At 39.0% G+C, this 24,905-nt stretch overlaps 1 long non-coding RNA gene across 6 annotated transcripts in view; it reads right to left on the bottom strand.

Annotated features, from left to right (window-relative positions):
* Positions 1-24,905, bottom strand: part of LOC117011500 — a 67,014-nt gene that overhangs the window by 12,046 nt on the left and 30,063 nt on the right. For 3 of the 6 annotated variants that reach the window (XR_004420995.2, XR_004420994.2, XR_004420993.1), the window contains exons 3-6: positions 23,288-23,402; positions 5,473-5,630; positions 2,312-2,533; positions 882-947 (exon numbers count right to left, since the gene is read on the bottom strand). This is a non-coding gene — a long non-coding RNA (uncharacterized LOC117011500). Of the gene's footprint in view, positions 1-881; positions 1,024-2,311; positions 2,534-5,472; positions 5,631-23,287; positions 23,403-24,905 lie in introns of those variants that run through there. The other 3 variants (XR_004420997.2, XR_004420992.1, XR_004420996.1) reach the window with 2 other exon arrangements.

Below are 24,905 nucleotides of genomic sequence, written 5' to 3'. Positions count from 1 at the left end.
TGCCCCGAGCAGGGCTGAGCCAGTAAACCCCGCAATCCCGTGATTCTGTTACTAATTGGCAACTTTGTGAAAGTTGCACGCGGATCCTTGCTACAAATGAAAGTGCGGCTAATAATCCGGTGTGGCTTATATATGGACAAAGACCTAAACGTTGCCAACACCTGGACCTGTGGCTTATAATCAGGTGCAGCTTGTAATCATGAAATTACTGTACGTTAAACTGAAAACAAGTATATTCAGACTAGATATGAGGAAGAAATATTTTAAGATTAGGATGGTGGGACAGTAGATCAGGTTGCCCCCAGAAGTGGTAGATGCCCACCCCATTTCTAGAAACATTCAAGGCCAGGTTGGATGGGGCTCTGAGCAGTGTGATCTAGTTGAAGATATCCCTATCCGTGGCAAAGGGAATAGACTAGACAAACTTTAAGGGTCCCTTCCTAACCAGACCCACCTATGATTCTATGTTGGGTTTTTTTTATGGGAATGTCTAATGCTATTATCACTTCCTCTACTTGTCGTGATATGTTAACTATATGATGCTGAGAAAGAGTGGATCATTACCAAACAAAACATACTTTCCAACTAAACAGGCATTTGCAGAATGCCTTCTTTCCAGTTTGTAGTCCAAAAGAGTTTTCCTTCTCAACTTTGCTGTAACTCACAACATAACTTGTTGATCAGATCCGTCCTCAGGTTTCCACTGCCCAGTGGTAGCAGTTAGCTCATTGCTTCCAAACCTGCAGCAGTGTCTACTAGTGCTACATATCTCACCAGGAAGTCTAGTCTTTTTTAATGAAAATGGATAAATGGGTTTGGTCATTTTTTCAGATGGGTGAGTTTGAGATTGCAATATCCTTTAATCCTTTAGATTTTCTTACCTCATGTCTGGGAAAGAGAAGGCTTCACGAACATTTTGGTCTTTCTAGGGTCACTTTCCTGATCACCTAAAGTTATACAAGAAACAGAATTTCTGTGGTCCTCGTCTTTTTCTTGACAGTTCAATCTGCCCATTGTTTGGCCCTGCATTATGTCAGATAATAGAACAAACTGACAATTCATCATAGAAGAAGTTACATGCTGAATAAAGATTTAAAAAGTAAAACGAACATTTTCAGAAGTGGAAATGGTTTGCCTATTGTTATTGTTTAACTTTTTGTTTTCTCATTTGAAAATGCAAATCACCATCATTGCATATGGAAGGCAAAAATGTTTTCTCATTGTGCTGAACAAAACACAGAATCAAATACTCTGTGAGTTTAATCTTTTCTTTCTTTCCGTAAATCTTCAGCAATAAATTGTGGTAACATTGAAACATGAAAAAAAATTCAGTATTTTCTTACATACACCACTTTTATTTGCTTTTCTACCTTGTCACCAAGACTTCTAATTATATTACTTAAAAACTAAAACATCCAGTTCATCAGACAAGATATCTTTTCCAGTTTTCAAAACACAAAGAGAAAAGATAAATTTGTTTAAAAAAAAATAGCAGCGAAATTGTTATTCAGTGTTATATTCCTATGGGGTACCTGGGTATTAAGTATAAAGCAGAAGCAAAATAATTCTCTCCAGTAAGTATTTTCTGATTTAGTACTATGGAATTCTGACATATTCGCTTAGCATTTTTTGCTATTTTAATCATCCTAATCATGTGTATAAATAAAACATATTAAATAAAATCACCAAGAATAATTTTCAAAAGTAAAAGTAGCTTCCTTTAGAATAATTTTTTCTTTTCTAAACTCCATTATCTGGTGCAGAAAATCATACGAGCTTTTCTGTGACCCAGAGCTCAGCCTCTTCTTAGTTTGTTTTCTGGTGTAGCTTTTGCAGAAGTAGCCCCAGCCTACTGATTAATATTTTCCTTGCTACCACTTTATACCTGCAACCAGTACAGTGTCATAGTAAGTGAGTCAGCTGGGCATACAATCTGGATTTCATGTGGAATCAGAAATTAACCCTTTGCTAGTAGATGGGCTGTTCATACAGGACATAAAGTGAATATTATATACTGTGTTCATGTAATTTTTTCGTGTGTGTGAAATACAAGAAGGCTATTTATAGTCTCTGTGACAAGATTATGAGCAAATTGAATTTATGGAAAGGGATTGCTACTCCACTGGGATCATGGCAGTAGCTGTTTTTCAAGTGTTTCTGAAAAAAAAGAGGCCAGTCTGAGCCTGTTTGCCGTTCACCAAAACCAATGGCTATTAAACTCCTGGCAGCGGTTCTTTAAAGTAAGCAATACTATTTGTCACTAAGACTAGGTTGTATTGCAGAATCAACTATTAATGGAAGTAACTTTCACCTGCAGACAGCAAGTTGCAGCACCATGAACAGGAGACAACCCCCATGGAAATCTCCAAATCGTTCCTTAGGATCTTGTTCTGCTGCAAAACACTGTCCATGTCCAGTTGTGGTGTCCTACAACAAACCCTCTGATGTAATGTCTTGAGAGTAAGAGAGAAGTATGTGGTTCAGTGAGCAGTTTTTTCCTTCTGGGCCCATCTTTGGATTGGCAGGAAAAAAACTGTTGGGTAATAATACACAAAGTCACTTGATGACACAACATGAAATCAGTTCCTATTGTGAATGTAATCGTAAATATACGGCAGAAAAGTAAAAATGTTCTTCCCAAATAATTTATTTTAACTTCTTTGGTATGCCAGGAAAACGACAGGCAGACAACAGACTATCAAACACCATTTTAATAACTCTGATAGTTATCAATGGAAGGTAACATTATTGTTACTAATAACTGCTTCCACTAGATGTCCAGAAATATAACCCTTATCAAAGACTTTTTTGTTGAATTTCTGGTCCATTCCAATAACTATTTTAACTTTTGTAAAACCACATTCTGCTACTCGTCATGACAGATCAAATGTGTTAATAGTGTTGTCACATAGAAAGTTAATTTCAAAGGAGTACCAGCATGCATTCTCTTTATTATTTTTCACTAAACATTTGCATGTCTGCTGTAGAACATGCTAGCCTGAAGGTTTCAATTATTAAATGTATTAAAATGTAGAGAGAAATTATTTATTTCAAAATTTTCTGGTCAATTGTTATATATTTACAAGTTTAAAATTTGGGTATAAATAGTCAGATACTTTAGTGTACTTTGATTCATTCATTTTTACACAAATTTTGAAATAATTTAAAATTACTATGTTTGTTTTATAACCAACACACATATTTTTAACTAGTTTTTTAACTCACCTGTTGCTAGTTAGTTTCAGACAATGCACTAGTTTAAAGTATTTGCATAAGCAGGTCAAACATAGAAAACAATCAGCAAAAACTATAATAACAGCAGATTAAATCTTTTAAGTGATTTTTACTCAGTGATTATGTGTATAAACATTTGGAGAAGTGATTGCAAAGAGACAGTGATGACACCAAAATTTCTCTCTTCACTGAGTTTCTTCTTTGCTGTTAGACACTAAATGATCCTATCATGAATTAATGTGAATATTTCCTTTTTTTTCTTTAATACAGTTCTCTTACAACTGAATTTTGAAGATATTTCCTTAAACTAGAGATATCTTTGTCTTAATCTCATAATAAGTATTAAATAGAACTTGAATATCAGACAAGGTTTTAAAAAATTTCCAGGTAATGTATAAGAAACTGCAATTGCTTCTTTTGTAATCAGTACATGAGTTCACAAAGTAAGAAAAATGTCTTTCTCCATGTGGCCAAATTCTAATTTCTCCAATTCACAGAAATTTCCTTTCAATGTAGTGTTGCCTGACTGAGACATGAGTAGGTGTTTGGCTGTCGTAAACACAGCATTCAGCAAATTCTCTTTTCCTACTGTTACTAAGACAGTCACTATTCAATAATGTGCTTCATACAAAATTGACTTTGCCAGACCATGATACTGTCTATAAGCTATAGTATTTGATTTTTTTCCTGTTTGTAAAGAAAGGGGTAAACCAAATTCTTGCTTACTATAGGCCTGTGTTTTGGGGGGAAGTATGATTTTTTGGGGGTGGAAGATTTTTTTAATTTTCCCAGATTTATGACACAAGACACATTGTATCTCAGCAAGGGGGAAAAAATGATCAAATTAGGAGAAGTAAGAATTATTGTATACTGAAGATTGTACACAAAGTTTTTTATTCAAGAAGTACATACTCCATTGAAGGCTCTCTGAGATGAGAGGTGCGGATTGATAACACATCAAAACAGCTGCTAACTAAAAGACCCTAACAATAAGTTTCTGACAGAAAAAACTAAATTTGAGTACTAGTATCTATCACTATCCATTTACAGTTATTTCAGAGAAAGAATAATATTTCATGGAGAAAGTTTATCACAGAAAGTATTCAATAATTTCTATGACAACTATAAGTTTGATTATAATTTTAAAATTTTTTTTTTATCTTCTGGGTTTTTTTATTTTTAGCATATGAAGTCTATATTTGGTTATTTAACTTTGTTTCTCTGTAACAGTAAGTCTGCAGACTGCACATGGATTGCAAAAGGATTTGGGCAGTGTATTCAATATGTTGAGAAAAATCCATTTTTCTTGCTATTACAGTAATTTCACGATTACAAGCCACACCATTTTGACTAAAATTTTGCTCCCACACCAGAAATGCGACTTACACTCAGGGGCGGCTAATATGTGAATAATTTTCTGACATTTCCAACCCCAAAAGTGCAAACCGAGGTGCTGAGGCAAGCACGGGCCAGTAAAACTAGGGTTTACGCGATTGTTACAAATTGGTTACTCTGTTGCACAGTGGGTGGAGCCGGGATGACTGCTGGCAGCGCAGGAGGGGGAGGGAGGCAGGGGAGCTCCCTCCTTCCCTCCTCTTCCGCAGTCTGGGGGAGGCAGGGGCTCCTTGCTGCCATCCCTGTAGCTCGGGAGGGAGGCAGGGGGTTCCCTCCCGCCTACCGCTGCAGGAGCGGGGGCATTCCTTCCTCTCCTGCCGCCGCCGCCATGGGTGCTGGCGGGCTCCGTGCCCCCTCTGCCACCACAGGGCAGTGCCAGGCCAGGGTGAGCAAGCCCAGAGGCAGCGGCTGGCCCCGAGTGGCCCCGCCGAGCGGCAGCGCTGAGCTGGGCCACCCCAAGCGGGCCGAGCCCTCACGGCCCGAGCTGAGGGAGTAAACCCCCGCCCCCGATCCCATGATTCTGTTACTATTTGGCAACTTTGTTGCACGCGGGTCCTCGCTGCAAGCGACAGAGTGGCTTATAATTGGGTGCGGCTAATTTATGGACAAAGAACGAAATGTTTGCCAACACCCGGCGATGTGGCTTATAGTCAATGCGGCTTGTAATCATGAAATTACTGTACTTTCCCTTGTCAGCCTCCTGCCACTGTTTGTGGTGACTGTCAAAAAAAAAAACAAAAATTAAAAAAAAAAAAGCAGGGAATAGAGTGATAAAATATGCAATAGAAATTAAACCAGCATTTTGTTAAAATAATAGTGGAAGAGAAAGTGGCTTATTAATACCTGCAATATCACCTGCCATCTGAAGAGGCTCAGCCCACTCTGGAGATGTAAGATTCAGACACAAATTTCTGGTGTGTGATCCCAAACTTCAAGCTTGATCAGTGAAAGATATGTCTGTAGTTTTAGCCAACATTTCACAGCCATTTGACACATAAGACCTACACAAGGTGCAGAACAACAGGAAATTAGTCCCATTGAGCTTAATAAAAACCTAGAGAGGGGGGAAAGCCATAGTTCATTTGTGGATCCTTCAGGTAAGTATGTTTTTCATAACCTTAAAACTGTTCTGGGAGGTGCCAGTATAAAACAAAGAAGTTCCAGGATAGCCAAAACGGAAATAGAAAACACAAATAAAAACATATGGAGATACTTAGAAATTAGTTAAAATTTGCCTTCTACAATCCCCCAATAAACACTCTCTGTTTTTCCTGCAGCTCGTGAGGAAAGGATGGTTCTGGGTTTCCTCTCCAGATGAAGATTGAAGCTGTTTATTTCCATCCAGTACTTCTTCCAAACTGCTGTATTATCCATTCTTTCTCCAACACCTGCTATGTAATATTTAGCACTTGTTCTGTCTCACTTGAGGTACAAGAGGGAAAAGGACACCAGCATCATCAAAAGTTGTCCCCAATGTGGCAAATGAAAGCAAGCCATCCCCACTGCCCTTGTGTTACATGACTGACGGTGTCAGTTTTCATAGACACCATCCAAGAAACAGCAGCAGCAGCAATGCAGGAGTTGACATCTCAAATTCAGTGTGAATGAAAGGACTTGTGGGATTCCTCTGTCCAACCTTTCTTTTATGATTTTCAGGATACGTGATATTTTGAAGAAGGAATGCTGCTGCTTTTGCACACAAGTGACCTGTTACAGTGGGCAAGGAGGACGCTTTTCTGAGCTCCATATAAGGAAATGCATTAAAAATGTACACCATGCTATCTGTCACATATTTCTGTTTTCAGGTGGCTTATTGCCATGTAGGCTGTTGTAACACCACAAAATCTATTACATACTGTTACATCTGTAGCCATTTAATGTCATGCAGTAGTCATTAAAGACATGTTGGCCAAGGTTATCTCGTCCTTTCAGATTCAGGTTGGTTCATGTACACCATAAATCTCAGCCTAGTTCCTTTATTGTCCTACCCTTTGGCAAGAATGGAAGAGCCTGGGAACTGTTTTATCCCTCTTTATTAACAGCCTTTTCAAAGGTGATGAACAAACTTGGAGACAGTTTTGTGTCTGTCCATGCAGCACCAAAGACATATGTTCCAAAAAAGCTCACATTCAAAATGTTGTTCATCAAAAAAGAAAGGGGCAGTGCCGATGCTGGATGTATTGCCTGAGACCATCCTCTGTGGCGAGAGGAGAGAAGAGGAGAGGAGAGGAGAGGAGAGGAGAGGAGAGGAGAGGAGAGGAGAGGAGAGGAGAGGAGAGGAGAGGAGAGGAGAGGAGAGGAGAGGAGAGGAGAGGAGAGGAGAGGAGAGGAGAGGAGAGGAGAGGAGAGGAGAGGAGAGGAGAGGAGAGGAGAGGAGAGGAGAGGAGAGGAGAGGAGAGGAGAGGAGAGGAGAGGAGAGGAGAGGAGAGGAGAGGAGAGGAGAGGAGAGGAGAGGAGAGGAGAGGAGAGGAGAGGAGAGGAGAGGGACTAGTATTTCAGTTGAAAGGGACATAACACATCTGTCTAGTCCACTTGCATCATCACTTCAGGTCTAATTAAATTTATTTATTTAAATATCAAGTTAAAGCATGTTATTCAGCACATAACCTAAATGCCTCTTAAGCACTGAAGGTTTCGGGCATACCTCTATGCCCAGTGTTTAGCCATACTTTCAACAAAAAAAATGCTTCCTAATGGCAAGCTTCAACCTTCCCTGAAACAAGTTCAAACCATTACCACGTGTCCTGCTGGATCCCACAGAGAAGAAATCAGCACCTCCCTCTCAAGTTCACTTTCTCAGAGGGTTGTAGACTGTAATGAGCTAACCCCTCAGCCCCCTTTTCTCCAAGTAAAATAAACCCAAAGTGCTCAGTTGCTTTCAAAGACATGCCTGCCAGTCTTTTCAGTAGCTTTGTTGACCAGATTTGTGGTATTCTGCCTAAATAGCAGGGTGCAAGCTGCAATGCATAAGACCTATCTCACACTAGTAGAAAGACCCGAGCTGTAGATGGAGGAAAATACTGGAGCTTGACATCTCTTTTTGGCAGCCCTTTATCTGTCTGTCCAAGGGCTGCTCTTTAAAAACTAAAGTCAATTTACAGGACCACAACACAGTTGCTCCAAAGATTGAGGATAAAGATGCAGTGTTGTGTGTGATTCACAAATTCTAATAATAAATTCTAAAATAGAACAAACTGACCTCTTTTGCTTTCCAAAATTGAGACAATTGCTCACAATATATCCCCCATAAGACAAAAATTTTCCGAAGTTAATTCAATGGCCATCCTGCCTGCTGTTTGTGCTAACTTGTAAAATGACGTGTCATGGAAAAGAGACCAGTCACACAGCTGTCTGGTCCTTCCCATGTAGGTGGGCACCATGTCCATCCTAATGACTGTTTATACAAGTTATTGATGAGGAATGAGTCCACCACAGCTACAGAGTTAACCCTACACATCCTGAAGAAGGTGTCACAGTCTCTGCTCAAGAACTGAAAAACGGTGAGATGGACACAGAAGTTATTTTGGGACCCATGAGATAAGCACTTTAATAAAATATACTGATTTGGGGAAATTAAATTTTGTTATTATTCCAATTTTCCTGGGAAATGGCTGTTTCTACATTAGCTGTTCCTAGTTATTGAACCAACTTGTATCCCACCGATAAGAAATGTGAACAGCACAATATTTTCTATCCACTCTCATATGGGGCAATACAATGATGTATACCACAGTACTTTTTTTATAATGGACATAAGATCTTTCAGTATATCCACCATCCTCTGAAAATGCTATTCACATAATACGAAAATTTCAAACAATGGTCATAGCAGAGGCAGGGGGCAAATCTGGTTTTTCTTGGTTTTGTTTTTTTTCCTGCCTTGGTGTTAATTATATTTGACATTGCTATCACTGCAATGCAGTAAAAATGAAATAGTAGGCAATGTGCATGGACACTACGGAAATTTCAAATGACAAAAGCAACAACAAAAATTATACTTTCCCTTTCCTTTCCTATGTACTCTGCATTAACATAAGGATATGTGACTTAGCTATCCGTGCACTGCAATAGAAATAAAATTGGTAACCAATGTGCCCAGACAGAACTTTCAAATAAAAAAAATTAAATTATATTTTCTTTTATCCTTTACAGAATACATGGTGTGAGGCATAAATTTCACTTCACTGCCACATCACAAATAATATGCCAGATGATAACCTATATTTCTTTCTCATCATGAGGGAGAAAGAAAAGTACTTTAAGACTTTTTTTTCTTTTCTTTTCATTTTGTAATCACTAGAATGTATTTTAAAACACTTTCTTATATTAAGATCATTGTGTTTATATATTTTCTAAATGAATGGGGTTTTGGTCAAATGTTTGTGTCTAAAATTACTCATATAAATAAAAAATACACAGTTATTTTATGGGATAATAGGGAAACAGACATCTGCATGCAACCTTTTCCTCATTAGATGTGCTCGTGTTGGCATATTTTTATGACTTCACTGCAAAATACAATATGCTGATTTGAAACTTTCTTAAATATAGGTTAACAATCCAAATGCTTTATTATGCTTGTAGAATTGTTTAATAAAGTAGTAGGTGACGTTGCTGTAGTGTGAGGTAATATGACCTGTATGAATATGCTCACAGACACTGGGGGAGCAAAACCAGCAGCTCCTCATCTATGATCAGTGAACTGCTGATGGTCCATAGGTCTCTTTTTCCCAGATGAGGGGACACCCATCTGACTGTACTTGTTTAAAGCTAATAAACATTTCAAATAATTAGGCATGTATTAGGTGCCTTAGCATTATTTTTTACAAATATGTGGTTTTCATTGCTTAACACAAAGATGGATTTCTTCAGAAATAGCAGGCAGAAAACATAGCTGTCCAAAAGACAGTGGTTTTTGAAAAAATCTGAGCTGTGTTTCAAAACAATAGCAAACAAAAGACATCAGTCTAGAAGACTTTGAGCAAGGAACTCTCACAGTTTAATAGGTTGGAGCTCCATCTTTGAGTAATGCTAGCCATAACTCAAAGTCCTCCTTGGAAGAGGGGGAAGTACCTGGCAAGGCAAGCTGCAGTGACCAAAGACTCCGGAGGAAGTGATCTACACACTGGTCAGTCAGAACAAATTGTCTTTTCTACTCTGCATGTGTTTAAAGGCTTTCTTCACTGTGATTGTAAGAACGGAATGAATCCTCCAAACTCTTTGTGCTTTCATCTGGGGTTGTGGGATTGTATTCTTATATCCTCTATGGCCATGCCCTGAAAGACAAATATGTAATTGAGAAATTCTTACTTCTCAAATATTTCTTAAATCCTACAACAAAAGAGTTTAATCAAAAAGTTACTCCATTTACTGGGATAGTTCTACCATAGCTGTTTGGATAAAATGATTGGAAATCAGTGCTACAGTCATTTAAATAATCTGTTAAAAGCTATTACATTTCTGTAATGCTACTAATTTTTGAAAGGTTCTTCGTTTGATTCATGAACAGTACATAATTCACATGGGCAACTTTTATAAAGCATTTATCCCAAAAAGAATATCAGACTGGATGAAATCCATTGTATACTGCAGCACTTTCATACATATATCTATTTTTAATAGCATGCTTTAAGGTCCAATTTCTTACAGAACAAAGTTGACAGAGAAGTTGGGGCTGCCACAGAAGATCAAGGGCCAACAAAGACAGAGAGATATTATATACATAATTGTAAAGATCTTGTTGTGGTTCAAGTGCTTTTGAAGTTCTGTAATGATTTCTTGCTATCAGAAACTGACAGGTTTAATTGAAGTCAGAGTTTGCTACTAAGTCATGAGATCCATAGGTGTGTAAATATTAGGGCTGCTGCTAAGTCACCTTAGTGTTAATTGCAAAAAAGAAAAACCATACTTTGCGCTGCTTTGACAGCATGGCACATAGTAGGCTATGTTGAGAGGTTCTCTGGTATATTTGCAGGGAAGATCTTCTGCTATAAATTCCTTTTCTAACTGGCTTTGTGTGAGGATTTGGTATATTACTTTCCTTTCCTAAAACTGTTTCTCTATTGTTACTGCCATTATGTATGAGCTACATAAGTAATTAAGCACCTGGCTGGGATACTGAAAAGATTAAAAATTTCACCATAATCTGAGAATTTCTCATCATTTAAACTCTTCAAATATTTTTACCATCTGAGGTTCAGTATAACAGGCACTTATATTCATCTTGTGGTGAACATAACCATACTTCCCATGCACAGCCACTATAGGAGTGATTTTAAAGGAGAAGTTATTGCTAATTGCCATTTTGAAAAAACAATATATTGAGCAAGATAATCAAAATGCAAAACACTGCTTCTGCTGTGTTATAAAAGAAGTTGAAATACACAATTCAGTGCCAAAGTGAATTACATGAGCTGAATGTGTTCTAAATTATGGTAAGCATTTAAATTGACAAACACAGTGGACCACAGTAGAATTAATGAATAAATATTTGGGTCTTATGTTACCAATCTACAGTCACATTGAAAAGTAGAACTATGGTTATTAGTTATACTTGGGGTACACTTTACACAAGAGGCTAGGCAGTGAAGTGACATATCTACACATCCTCTTTCTTGAGCTGAAGAACTCCTGGGGCACAATATCTCAGTTTTGCAGATCGTCTAGTTAAAGTTCATCCACTTGTCAAGGTTTTGTAGAAACCTTAACACAGATTTTAACACATGGCATTCCTACAGCTCTACTACCCACCACCTACCAGAGAGTTGCCCTGGGAGTAAAATTGGTATGGGTAGGATCTTACGTAAAGTGTACTTCTAGGACACATTAACTTTTAATGCACGCCAGTTATACTTAATTTTGGTGATGATTCTTCTTTTATTGTGAACTAGTCAGGCCTGTAATCAGGTTCCTAATATGTTCAACAAACCATCAAGATACATGAAATATCTTACCAGATAATCCTCTTTGGAATCCACAGTTCAGTTATTAAGTATTCCTTTCACTGGTCTCTGTAATTCTGTGTTGACAGAGGTCAGTAAAACAGTGGCTAAATCCTGTATGATTAGACTAAGACAAGGTTTTGCAACTATTTCTTTTATGATTCCTTATATTTTTCTCAGCTATTCTTACTCCTGAAGGGATGTGACTGGCATTACAGATGTCACACATGGTGGTTCCCGGAAACCACAGGAGAAGGTCTTTGCAGCTGTACAACAGCCAAGAGGCAGAAACCTATCAGCAAGCCAGAGATATAATCAGAAAGTATGTGAAAGTCAAGACAGGGACTATATACTATTTGATAACTGAGATGACATTAGGACACTGATGCTCACAGACACTGGATTAGCAGTCACTGTTAAATCTTCACATGCAATGAAAGTTAATAATGCCACTATTGTTCAAAACAAAAATTGAGTGTCTTTTCTCCTTTTGATTATAGTTCCTTTAAGGAAGAATTGCATGCTGCTGTTAGAAAATGTTTTATGTGCCTTTGGGTGATAGAACACACAACACATTTGAATAGGCCCATTTATTTAAGCAGACATTAAATAATTTAAATGTGAGCATCCATGTCATAAATTTTGTAGTCTCTTTAATGTAGGATAAATCTGTGTATTTAAAATCGTCTTTCTTCAAAGCCGTTTCTTCATTTTTTTTTCAAACAGTCATAAAGGAAACTCTCTCTGTGGCACGAACAATGCCAGTACAATCACTTTAATGTTAACCATATGGACTTCTAATAATAGATAAGAGATTTAAGAGATTTTTATTGTATTTCTCTGAGACATTTAAATTCTTGATCAGGAAAGGTTGATTTCATAGGCCCCACAGTTAAAGGAAAGCAGACCCTAATTAAAAGAATTCTGTTCTGAATTAACTAGTTTGACATGTGCTAATTGACAGTTCCTGTGAAATGGTTTTAATTAAAGTCAATATGTCTTTTTCAATTAAAAGGAAATTAAGAATATACTAATATGCATTAACAACTTAATCTGCCTTCAATATCCCATACATCAGCTGCTTTTTTTTCTAATGTTATTGGAGAACCATCTGACATACATCTTCTACTGTTTCATTATGTTATCTCATTATTACTCAACAAGAACACAGGCACTGGTGGAAATCCTCTACAGCAAGAAGAGAACCTGCCTATCTATACTCCATGCATGCAATTCCTTATCACTTCCCTGAAGAAAGTTTGTCATGGTTTAGAAATGGTGCTCCAGTCCCCACCAAGACTCTCCCAAACCACATGTCAGTAGTTCACTCTCGCTCAAGCAGGATGGAGTTGAGAGTGGGAGGCACAAAAGGTGAAGATCACTGGTTGAGATAAGAACAGTTTACTGCAAACAGCAATGAGATAAGAAAACCGACAGCTACAGCAACAATATTAACAACAAAACTGTGTAAAAGAGAGGGTGATTCACTTGCAAGAATTCTCACCAAGGACTCCAAGGAAATGAAAAATGGTGGACAATGCCACCACTTCTTTTCAATCAGAATCTATTGTCTTAAAAGGTAATTATATGGTGTTAAGATGTGGTAATTGCAAACAAGACTGTTTGCCAAAGTCAATAGAATGGACTTTTATTTAACAATAAACATGAGGTGGAAATAGAAATAAATAAGAAAAATAAACTAGAAAGAATCGCCACCTGTTGGATGCTGAAAGGAGACTTTATTGTTGCAATTTTGATTTCTGTTGGTCAAAGTGATGGTCACTGGCTTGATCTGTCAGGAGTGGGGAAAGCCCACAAAACATCAGAATCCACTGGGTTTATATTCATTTATGGCCAGGTGGGAATGCCCAGGTACCTCCTCAGGGATGGGAGGTTTCACACTGCATGATGCAATGCTGTGGATTATGGGACACTATGGGAGTCTTTGATTGTTTAAGACATTGAAACTGCCTCTCCTATGAACACAGTAGAATCCACTATGGTCCATCAAAAGCTGTGAATACCTTCGGGCTACTTTGAACTTGCTGTGTTCTCCTGGAGGGGAGTTTTCACACCAGAGTCGTTATGTAAGGGAGGACACTGACATATCAAAAATCACTATATCCCCTCACAGGATTTGCCTCTTGGCAGCCTCTTTCTTTGTCGTGTTCAAGACCCAAAAGTTGCTTCCAGTAATGGGTGTGCACAGCCTGGGTAGCAAGGTGGTCAATTTACTCAAGTCATATTTGAGTCATTAACCTCACACATAGCTATTTTTAAAAATTGGTTTCATATATGCTGTTAAGAACATAATCTAATGCGTTTTATAAATTTTGTGTTTCAGGGAGCACATCTCCAGCTATGAATATTCAGTCTGCTAAATATATCATGAAGGGAATATGTCATCTAGCCAGATTTTGCCAAAACTTGATTGTGGTCCAGCAGGTTATAGCAATTTTTTTAACTGACTCCTTCAAGCTACAACAAAACCACAAATATTAAAATTCACCATATAAGCGTTTACTATAACCTGTGGCATTAAACGACAATAAAAAGATTTTTGTAGCTCCAGAAACTGCACTAGAGAGTGCAATTAAGCTCCAGAAATGTTATATTAAATACTCTGAGAAGATTTGGGTATTGTGGTGAGGTATTTCCACCTTTGTTTGAAGCTGTTTCTTTCTTGTTATTTGTTGAAATGTATAGTCATTTTAAGAAGTAGCTAATATTCACAATACTTAATGCTCTTGAAATAAAAAATACTCCATTGCACACTATTGTCTAGTTTTGATTAACAAAAAGAATACTGCCAGATTTTCAGAACTGTGTGACCAGATTTTATATAGGCAGCTGCCTAATTTTTTGCCAAAGCAAATGTCAATGAAAGGTTTAAAACTGTCCCAAAGCATCTACTACACATCTCACAATGCTTTATCTCGAGACTAAAAGCAAATTTCTTAAATAGTCTTCTTAAAGACATATAAACCACTTATACAAAATTTTAGATTTGGGTCAAGCATCTTGATTCTCAGGCTAGATCAAGGTTTTTGGATGGTCATCATGAGACCAAGAAGTTCCTTACCCAGGTACTCACATTTTTGGCTGCTGGTGGGTCCCTGCAACTCTAAATGAAAAATTTAAAGGGAAAAATAATTCAGAAAACCTGCAATAAAGACAAAGAGTAACTAAGAAAGAGACCTTGAGAAAGGTCTGTTTGGTTTTACCAAATTGAATTAAATACCCAACTCCCCTTGAAGACACAGCATAAAGGGCGTGATGTGTTATTTCAATATAGTAACTCTGTTTGAAAAAACTAGAATAATCATGTTCTAGAGGCTAATTTCCTGAGGAAAAATAATCATGCATTTAGAACAGAAATTTAAACAATATCTTGATTTTTTTCCCATTATTTTAAATCTAGAAACCCCTCACAACAGCAAAGCAGACTCAACTCATAGATCTTTATGTTCATTGTAGTATTTTAGTGTCTCATTATCCCAGGTGGGGAAAAACATATATGTGTGTATCTAGGACTACATAAGATTCACAGATGCCACTTTTGTCAGCATTAGATTTTTTTGCCACTGCCTCAGTATGGTGCTGGTACAAATGCACTACTAATGTCAGATGTGAAACGTGTCTCTAAATTAGCAAATAAACAGATCTCTGGGAGAGAGTAGAAAGTCTGACTACTTGTATTCATTAAAATTCCATGGTATTTTGCACAAGTGTAATGCTAATCTCAGAACCTAAACTGAGATCCAATCCCATAAACCCTTTAAATGTTCTTAAAATAGAGTAAGGTTCAGTTCACGGTCCTAGGCGACTACCAATCAAGAGTATTCTGCCTGTCCAAAATGGTAGTTCTTTTTCCACTGGCTGCACTATTCTTTCTTCTCTCACCCTCTTTCACTGAAGCTTTGCTTTAAACTGCTGTGTATTTATTTCATATATTCCCTACTGTGGCTGCATTTCATGAATAAGTGAGAGGATGTAGGTGATAGCATGCAAAGCACCAGGAATTTTTTTCCTCTTATTCCCCTTGCAAAGCTTGTTTCAGTATTTCAATTGCTTGGTCTACAAGTGGGTAGAAAAGGGGAAAGAAGGAGATTCATAACATAAAAATCAGTTGACTTGAATGTGAAAACATGAATAAGTTCCACTTGACTCATAAAAGTAGTCATTTTGATTTGAAAAAGCCACTGTTTGCTGGGACACAGAAGTGTAACACATTTCCGGACATGTAAGAATATTCTTCTCACAGTGTGAACATCTGCAGCAAGGCTGATGCTGATTGCTATGGCCTACTCACACAAGTAGCCTCAAAAGCCAATGGGACAGGCTGGAAGACAAATTCATTGTCCAAGTAAAGATTACACTTTATATAAATACTTTACAATTATTATTACTAAAAAAGCAGTATCAGTACTCTCAGGGGGGAAAAAAATCACTTGTGGATTACTTTCCTGCGGATGAAGGTCTAGATGGTTTTTAGTAGTCTGAAAGCCCTGAAAGTCAGAAGAACAGTAAGAATCAAAAATAAACCAACTTCCCATTCCTATAATGCCAATATCTTTGTGCAAATAATTAATGAAGCAGTTTTTCTGTTTATATCCAGCCCAACTAGATAGAGCTGTTTGTGTGGAGAATAAACTGCTGTGTTCTTGATGCAAGCCAAGCACATCCTATGAATTTTACAGTTCATGAAAAAATTTCTCTTGGCAACAGGTTTTCTTGAGAAATCAATAATGTGGGACATGGGGTGCTGTGGTCCATTTAAAAACTTCTAGTTCGCAAGATTTTTCTCCTCAAGCATCTCTCATTCATATCATTTTCCTAGCTGTGAATACTGTGCAGGTTATACAGCCTCTTAATGCTTGCATTATGGAACGTGTTTGGATTTGCTGTTAGAACAGCAACCATTTTCAGTATGGATTTTCTCATAAGCTGAAAAAACAGTCATGTGGGCTGATTTTAATATCTTACTGGCTTTACTGTTGAGAACATTTGGCCCGAGGTACCCATCATTTGCATACCATGTCCCACATCATTTCTGTTATTGTTAATTGAATATTCATATTACAGTGTTCCTGACCCTGACCTCTATTTGTTTTGCATATTTTTTGTGCTCGGTGGTATTTTTCTGGCATTATTATTGTTATTCTTATTATTAAAATAATTATTTTGTCAAACACATACTCTTCTCTGACTGCAAAAATAAGTCAAAACTAATAATGCGTCTACCTTTGTCTGTTTCACAGAGACAGGCAGATTAATACAGAGAGTCACTATGGCTAAAGAAGAGCACCAGTTTCCATTTTAAGCTCTTATATTTAAGTATTTAAATTTTTCTCACTTTTACTTCCATGCCTTTACATTTTGGGCTAAACCTTTTGGTCTTCACCTTTGCTCCAGAAGTCTTTCCTAAGTGAAAGCACAAAGTTAATTAGAAATATATCCTTCTTTTAAACATAACAGAAGTTTCATCAAAAACAGCAGGTAGTTGAAATATGGCATGGAGCAACTTTCCAAGTATGTTTCCTTCCACTATGACAGAGAAATCCTGTTAGAACTGTGCCTTGATCAAGATGTTGACAGCTGTATCCAGATCATTCTGAGTGCACAGACAGGGAATACTGTACTGAGCATGCACAGATTCCGACAGATGCTGAATGGGAGATGAGCAGAAATAGTAACAGGTAAGGAGAGGTGTACCTGTTTTGATTAACCTCTGCAGCTCTTCCCTCCAGCAAGGAGAAATCCTACCAGATGCCCTTCAAACCATTATGCAGTTCCTCGTAATTATCAAAATGGCAATCCAAAATCTGATGATGGACTGGATTCATAGTCTTAAATGAAATTTTATTCAACCTTTGCACCTTTGTGGGCAGTAGTATGACTTTTCATGAGTTAAGGAGATGCAGAAAGAATTCAACTCTTCATAGATCTGAGATATTCCAGTCCTGCTCTAACATAGACAAACAGCTGTAGACATGTAGCCCACCAGGGTTATTTTGCAAGATAAGAGACACTGAAGTCCAAAGGCAAAGATTTTCTTCTGGGTCCTTCATAATTTTTTCTTTTACTCAGGGAAGATAAATTTTAAAACTGAAACTATGGATGCACAGGAACTTGATGATATGGGCTTAACTGTTGGTAACCAACAAACCTTACAGTGGTGTTCATGCCATAATAGAATAACAGTCAGATGAAATCTTCAAAGGTCAATTCATGTACAATATGATAGGACTCTTTTATTCATGTCATGTCTTTCTACTTGTAATGCACGCCTGGTTGCACACATGCAACATGGCTCATGTGGGTGCATCTGTCTATCTTTATGCCATATCCTAAAGTATTGAAATGTCTGATATATCTGTAAAAAGAGAACATATTGAACTGCTGCAGAGATGTGAATGTGCCAGTCAGAGTCCAGTGAAAGTTTATGAAAAGTACCCTGTAGAGGGTACTCATATTTCTGATCACTGTTAATATTAAAATAGATAGCAGTGAAAGCAGATGGACCCTGTAAAGCTATTTAAAATATGTAGGTACATCTGTTTTATTTTCACAGAAACAGCACCTCTGTCTAGTGGTCTGTTAAACCTTTTGGGTGGCTGATTGAGCTTTCATACTCGCAAGCAAATTGGAAACTTCAATATAAGACAGTGGGAAAACAATCATGCAAGAATCCAACAGGAGAAATTGGTGTCCTGAAAGGATCACCTTTTCCGTAAGCATTGTCATTTTCCTGTTGTAGTCTGCTTGAAACTTACAGAAGTGACTACACTGCCATTCTCCAACATTTGTGTGATGTTTGTCATCGTAAAGCTGTGAGAATACATAAAGAATATTACACAGTTTTGGTTCAGAAGCACTACACATCTCTGAAGTTAAAAGTTAATATAACCTCAAAAACATCAGATAAAATGTTGCAGTGAAGCTTTGTCATGTTTTTGTTTGGTTAGTTAACTGTTATGGCCCTGATCCATGAAATGTCTTCCCACACCAGACAAACAGCTCCCTGGCATAATGTGACTGTTCGCACAGATCAGATGGCAAGATTGGAGACTGGATGTGCTTTTAAAACAAGACCAGAATGTGGTCTTATGTGAGACCTTACTAAGGCTAGTTGAAACCAATGGGACAGTGGGATTAAAAAAACCTCAAAAATGAGAATGAAGAATTTCCAGTTTGATCTTTCGCATTCTACATAGTTTGTGTTTTCACATGTTGAAAATGGGATGTAATTTTATATTTTATAGTTTGAATCATATAGAATCAGTATAATTTATGCAGGATCCTACAGGCCTGCTAAGTAGCCAGAATGCTTTTCACAAGGAGAAAGCATATATAAAGATGTGTATATATGTGTATGTGTGCAAGAACAGACAAAATTTACTGAGAATAACTCACTGGGGAGGAACCCTAATGTGACATTTTACACCAGTTTTCAGGACTCAAGAGGACAACTTTTCACTCCTCTTGTGACAATTATTAAGAGGGACTTTGAAATTACAGTAATTTCATGATTACAAGCCTCATCTGATTATAAGCCGCACATCCGGGTGTCGGCAACTTTTCGTTCTTTGTCTATACATAAGCCTCTTCGGATTATTAGCCGCACTTTTGTTCACAACAAGGATCCTCATGCACCTTTCACAAAGTTGCCAATTAGTAACAGAATCTCGTGATCACTGGGTTTTCTGGTTCAGCCCCGCTCGTGGCGGCTGCCAGGGAGCAGCCCCGGCCCCGCTCGCTGCATCCGCTGGGAAGCGGAGGAGTGATGTGCCCAGTCAGTGCTGCCGGGAAGTGGGAGAGCAGCATGCCCGGCCACCGCCACCACCGCGCTTGCCAGGGTTGGACAGCACTGCTGCCGCCACGTTTGTGTCTGGGCAGGCTCTGGCTCAGTTCGGAGCTGCTGCAGGCTCTCACTTCTGGGTTGGGAAATTTCTGAAATTTATTCATATATAAGCCGCTCCTGAGTGTAAGCCCCACTTCTGAGTTGGGAGCTAAATTTTAGTCAAAATGGTGTGGCTTATAAATGTGAAATTACTGTAATTTAATTTTTTCCTTTTTTTAGTAAACGCAAAAGGGATGTTTGCTGTGATGACAGGGAAGTATTAACCCAAGGTTTCTAAACTGTCAAACTCAGCAATGTATCAAGACACAGGAGCATTTAAACAAGTTATAATTGTGACTGTACAGTGCAAGGAGTATGAGTAGGGACCTGCTACAGGGAAGAGAGGTCCCCAAGAGTTGGTCAATCCTTAGGGCTCTCCTCCTTCAGGCTCAAGAGCAATGCATCCGGTGAGGAACAGGTTAGGCCAAGAGCACAAGAAAACTCCATGGAAGAATAAAGCCCTGTGATTTCTAGCTATAAGCAAAAGGTTCCCAAGAGATGGAAGTGAGGTCAGGCAACTTGGAGTGAATGTAGGGAGGTGGTCAGGAGAAGTAGAAATGAAATTAGTCTAGAAAGGCCAAAGTCCATCTAGAATTAAATCTAGGCAAGGATGTCAATATTGACAAAAAGGGCTTTTTCAAATCCATAAATAACAAAAGCAAAACAAAGAATAATGGGGTCCCATTAGCAAATGGAGAGCACTCTGGTAACAGAGGACAGAGAGAAGACAGTGTTATTGAATGTCGTCTTTGCATCTTTGCATTTCATCAATAACATCAGGCCCCAGGAATCTCTAAGCGAGAAGACCGGGGTGTATGAATGTCAGGAGGAAGACCGTCTTTCAATGAAGGAGGATTGTGTCAGAGAGTACCTAAATAAATTTCACATCTACACATCCACAGGCCATGACGGAACTCATCCATGAGTGCCAGACATCATAAATAGGCCTTGCTTCTTTGAGAAGTCATGGAGATGAGGAGAGGTACCTGAGGACAGGAAGTAAACAAATGTCACTCCAGTCTTCAAAAAGAGCAAGAAAGAGGAAAAAGGGAACTACCATCCAGAAAACTTCACTTCAATGCCTGGAAAGAAAATGGAGTGCTTTATTCTGAACGCTGCATCTACCAACATAGAAGACATAAATATGATCAGGAGAAGTCAGTAAGGATTCACTAAAGGGAAATCATACTAGATGCACCTGATTGCCTTCTGCAATAAAAAAACTACCCCACTGGATGAGGAGTAAGCAGTGGATATTGTCTGCTCTGACTTTTGTAAGGCTGTCTCTTATAACATCCTCATTAGAAAACTCAAGAAGTGTAGAATGGATGAATGGACACTAGCCTGGATTGAGAACTGTCTGAGTAACAAATTCCAGAAGGTCGTGATCAGAGGTACAGAGTTTAGTTGGAGGCTTGTCACTACAGGTGTGGCTCAGGGTTCTGTAGTGCATTCAGCATTGTTTAACCTGTCCATGGCTTGGATGAAAGGGCAGAGGCCTCCTCAGTGACTCTGCAGATGATATAAAGCTGGAGGGAGTGGCCGATTCTTCAGAGCATTGTGCAGCCCTTCAGCGTGCCCTTGTGGCCAAGAAGGCCAAAGGAACACTGGAATGTATTAGGAAGAGCATTGCCATCAGGTCCAGGGAGGTGATCCTGCCCCTCTGTTTAGCCCTGGTGAGACCTCATTTGCAGTACTGTGAATTCTGGGCCCCTCAGTACCGTAGAGACATGGAGCTCCTGGAGAAGGTCTAGCAGAAAGCTACTAAGTTGGTCAAGGATCTGGAGAATCTCTCCAGATTGTATGACTTTTGTATGACAAAAGACTGAGGGACCAGGGCTTTGAGAAGACATGACTGAGGAGGGATGCCATAGATGTGTACAGATATCTAAAGTAAGGATATCAAGAGGATGGATCCAGGCTCTTCTCAGTGGTGAAAACCAATAAAACAAGAAGCAATAGTCAGAAACTGATGCACACAAAGTTCCATCTAAACATGAGAAGAACTTCTTTGCTATGCAGATGACCACACACTGGAAGAGACTGCCCAGAGAGGATGTGGAGTTTCCCTCACTGGAGATATTCCAGAACCATCTGGACACAATCCTATGCCATTAATTCCAGGAGGGCCCTGCTTTAGTAGGGAGGTTGGACCAGCTGCCACACTGTTGTCCCTTCCAACGTATTGTGATTCTGTATATAGGGAAAGTTGAATCAGAGAACTAGCTTGGGTTGCAGCAAAGATGTTGTGTGGTGTTGTGTTTGTCTAGGTCAGTGCATGAAATGCAAGCCCTCACAGCTTTTTTACCACTACAGCCATGATTAAAACTTTACTCACTTGGTACTAAGTGCAAGGTGTGCCTGTTCTGCAGGTAGCTGCCAGTCTTTCAGGTAGCTAATTTCAGGTGGAGAGAGGATGCATCCCTGTTTTCAGTGTGTGGGTGAAAGATCATTAAACTAGAATAAAACCCAATCATTTTCTCCATGTTTGTATTATAAATTCCCACCCTATCTCTACATATACTGCAAAAGTGATAGCCCTAATGTCAATGGCTTGTACTTGGTGCTATAGAAAGTGTCCTTGAGTGTTTTGGGTTTGCTTCTGAGGATCTATTCATTGGCTATGTATTTGAGGTGTACATGTATATATATTCAAATAAGAGCCAATGTACATTCATTGATGAAACATAAATCCCAATCTACATAGCCTCCAGAAAACATCTGCAAATTTCCAATTAAACTCTTGCATTGCAGTCAAGGCTAGAGACAAGATCTTTTAAAGAATAGTGGAAAAGCAATAGACAGAAATGTATGGCAAAGCTACGTCCTAACAAACGAAAATGTCCTAAGAGTCTGAATATGAAGCACATGCCCCAGCAATTGCATTAGTACAATTGAAAATGAGCACGATGAGAAAAGTACATATAGTTCTAGAAGAATATAATTTTAAATACTTCGCCAACAAATTGTCTACACAAATATCTAAGTACAGTAATTTCACGAATACAAACCACAGCAATTTGACAAAAATTTTGGTGGAAACCCGGAAGTGTGGCTAATAGTCGGGGGTGGCTAATATGTGAATAATTTTCTGACATTTACAACCTCAGACGTACCAGCCAGGGCGCCGAGCCAAGCACCTGCCAGTAAAAGCCGGCATTGCGCAATTGTTACAGTGTTACTGTGTTGCCCTGGCTCCCTGCAGGCAGCACGGGGGGCGGGGAGACAGCTCCGTCCCCGCCCGCCGCCGCTGCCGTAGGAGCGGGGGAAGCTCCGTCCCTGCCTGCCACCACCGGGCAGCGCCGACGCGGGGTGACCGAGCCCAGTGGTAGCGGCGGGTGGCCCCGAGCCCAGTGGCAGCGGCGGCTGGCCCCAAGCGGCAGCACCGGGCTGGGCCACCTGGCCCCGTCAGCGGCCCCTAGCAGGCCGAGCCTGCACAGCCTTAGCTCAGCCAGTAAACCCCACCCTCCCGCGGTTCTGTTACTAATTGCACGCGGGTCCTCGCTGCGAACGACAGAGCGGCTTATATTCGGGTGCGGCTTATTTATGGACAAAAACCTAAATATTTGCCAACACCCAGAGATGCGGCTTATACTCAGTGCGGCTTGTATTCGTGAATTTACTGTATTTTATGTGCCTGATATTTGGCATTGGGGAGTCTGCACAAATTACCTTGGCAAAAGTGGACACTAGCTCAAGAAATAATAGTCATCTCCAAATTATTTTTAAGGTTTTCACCAAGCAAATGGCAAAGTAATTTGCCATTACAATTTTTCCGCTTCAATGCTGAAACGTGAGCATATGTAAATCTTACCTTGTTATTCCAGAGTCTTGTGTCCTTCTCTGTGTTTCTCTTTGCAGCCATGGAATGAGGGAGTGATTAGCAGTAGGAAATTAATAATCACTGTGATATCAGAAAGAGCTGGAATCTGTCATACATGAAAACCAGTGTAAATAGAACAGTCTTACGCCCATAATAAGAAAGGAAAACTATGCTCTTATTGGATAAAACTATACACAGATAAGAATAAAGCCAGACTGCTCGGTTCTTAGGATGTATTTAAAAATAATTTGATGCTATCATCTTAAAGTTGTCTTTTTGTCTGTTCAAAAGCTAAATTTAAAAAAAAAATAGTTGGACATTTGTGTGTTGCTTGCAACTGTCTCTAAATATTCAGTAAGTACAGTAATTTCACAATTATAAGCCACACTGTTTTGACTAAAAGTTTGGTCCGAACCCGGAGTGAGGCTTATAATCAGGTGCGGCTTATATATGGACAAAGAACAAAAAGTTGCTGTTTTAGTTTGGAGGACAGGTGCCTGCTGAGAAAGGCAGGAACTTCTCTTTGAAATGGAGAATGTAAACACCCTCTCTCCAAATTATTACAGTTTTGAAATCAAGGGGCTTTCAGGCAAAGATATGGGAATTAGGAATAACGTTCTTTTCTAGGGAAATTCAAATAGAAATACAGTACTACAAAGAAACAAACGCCAAACCCTGACAAAGTCAGAGGACAGCCTGACACTCCGTCAGGCAGGGTGTTGGTAGCAGTCCCAATAAATGGTGGTTGCATCCTCCTGCAGGGACAGATGTTATTCAGTTGAAGCAGTGGTCCTGCAGAAGGTGCAGTTTCCCTCCGGAGGTCCAGTGGTGATGTGGAGAAATCCAGTTTTCCTCTGGAGTCCAGTGGAGAAAGGGATTACCTTAGTGTCCCAAAACCTCTGTTATTATTTTGGTAAGAAATGTTGGCCTCTTCCCCCTGGCTGGAGCAACTTCCAATGGGATGAAGTAATATTATCAGTCACACAGTGGGACTCAATAGGGCATTAGCAGAAAACAACTACTTGGAGGAAGGATGGGTTGTGAAAAGATAAAGAACAATGCCCTGCCTGGTTTCAAAGGATGGCCTATTAGCAGAATATCTGCCGTTGAGATAAGAATCACCACCCCCACCCTGAACAGATGGTGCTAGAATAGATACCTTTTATCACACTCTGTATTGTAATGTGCGGCTTATAATCAGGTGCGGCTTACATGTGGACAAAGAATGAAAAGTTGCTGGCACCCAGAAGTGCGGCTTATACTCAGTGTGGCTTATAATCGTGAAATTACTGTAACTAATGGCAATTTATTATCTTAGAAAACTAGGGTGCTCAGGAACTCAGTACTTTGTGATGTGTAGCCTTTGTTGTAGGTTGTTCTGACAGAGGAGGCACAGTACTTTCCAGAATGCAGAACACACAAACAAGCTCTACGACAACATATTTTAGGTCAATATTTTAATACCTTTTTACTGATACCGAATTTGAGCTAAGATAATTGCTAGTATAGGAAGAGATTGTAAGGGTTTAATCTAGAAAAATATTTTTGCTTGATAAGATACAGTTCTTTCAAAAGATGTTAATGATATAGTCTATGTTTTCCCCCTTCA

Source organism: Catharus ustulatus, unplaced genomic scaffold, assembly GCF_009819885.2.
Source record: "Catharus ustulatus isolate bCatUst1 unplaced genomic scaffold, bCatUst1.pri.v2 scaffold_72_arrow_ctg1, whole genome shotgun sequence".
Taxonomy (NCBI): domain Eukaryota; kingdom Metazoa; phylum Chordata; class Aves; order Passeriformes; family Turdidae; genus Catharus; species Catharus ustulatus.
The sequence above is the reverse complement of the archived record's forward strand: the minus strand, read 5'-3'. Positions and strand labels throughout refer to the sequence as shown.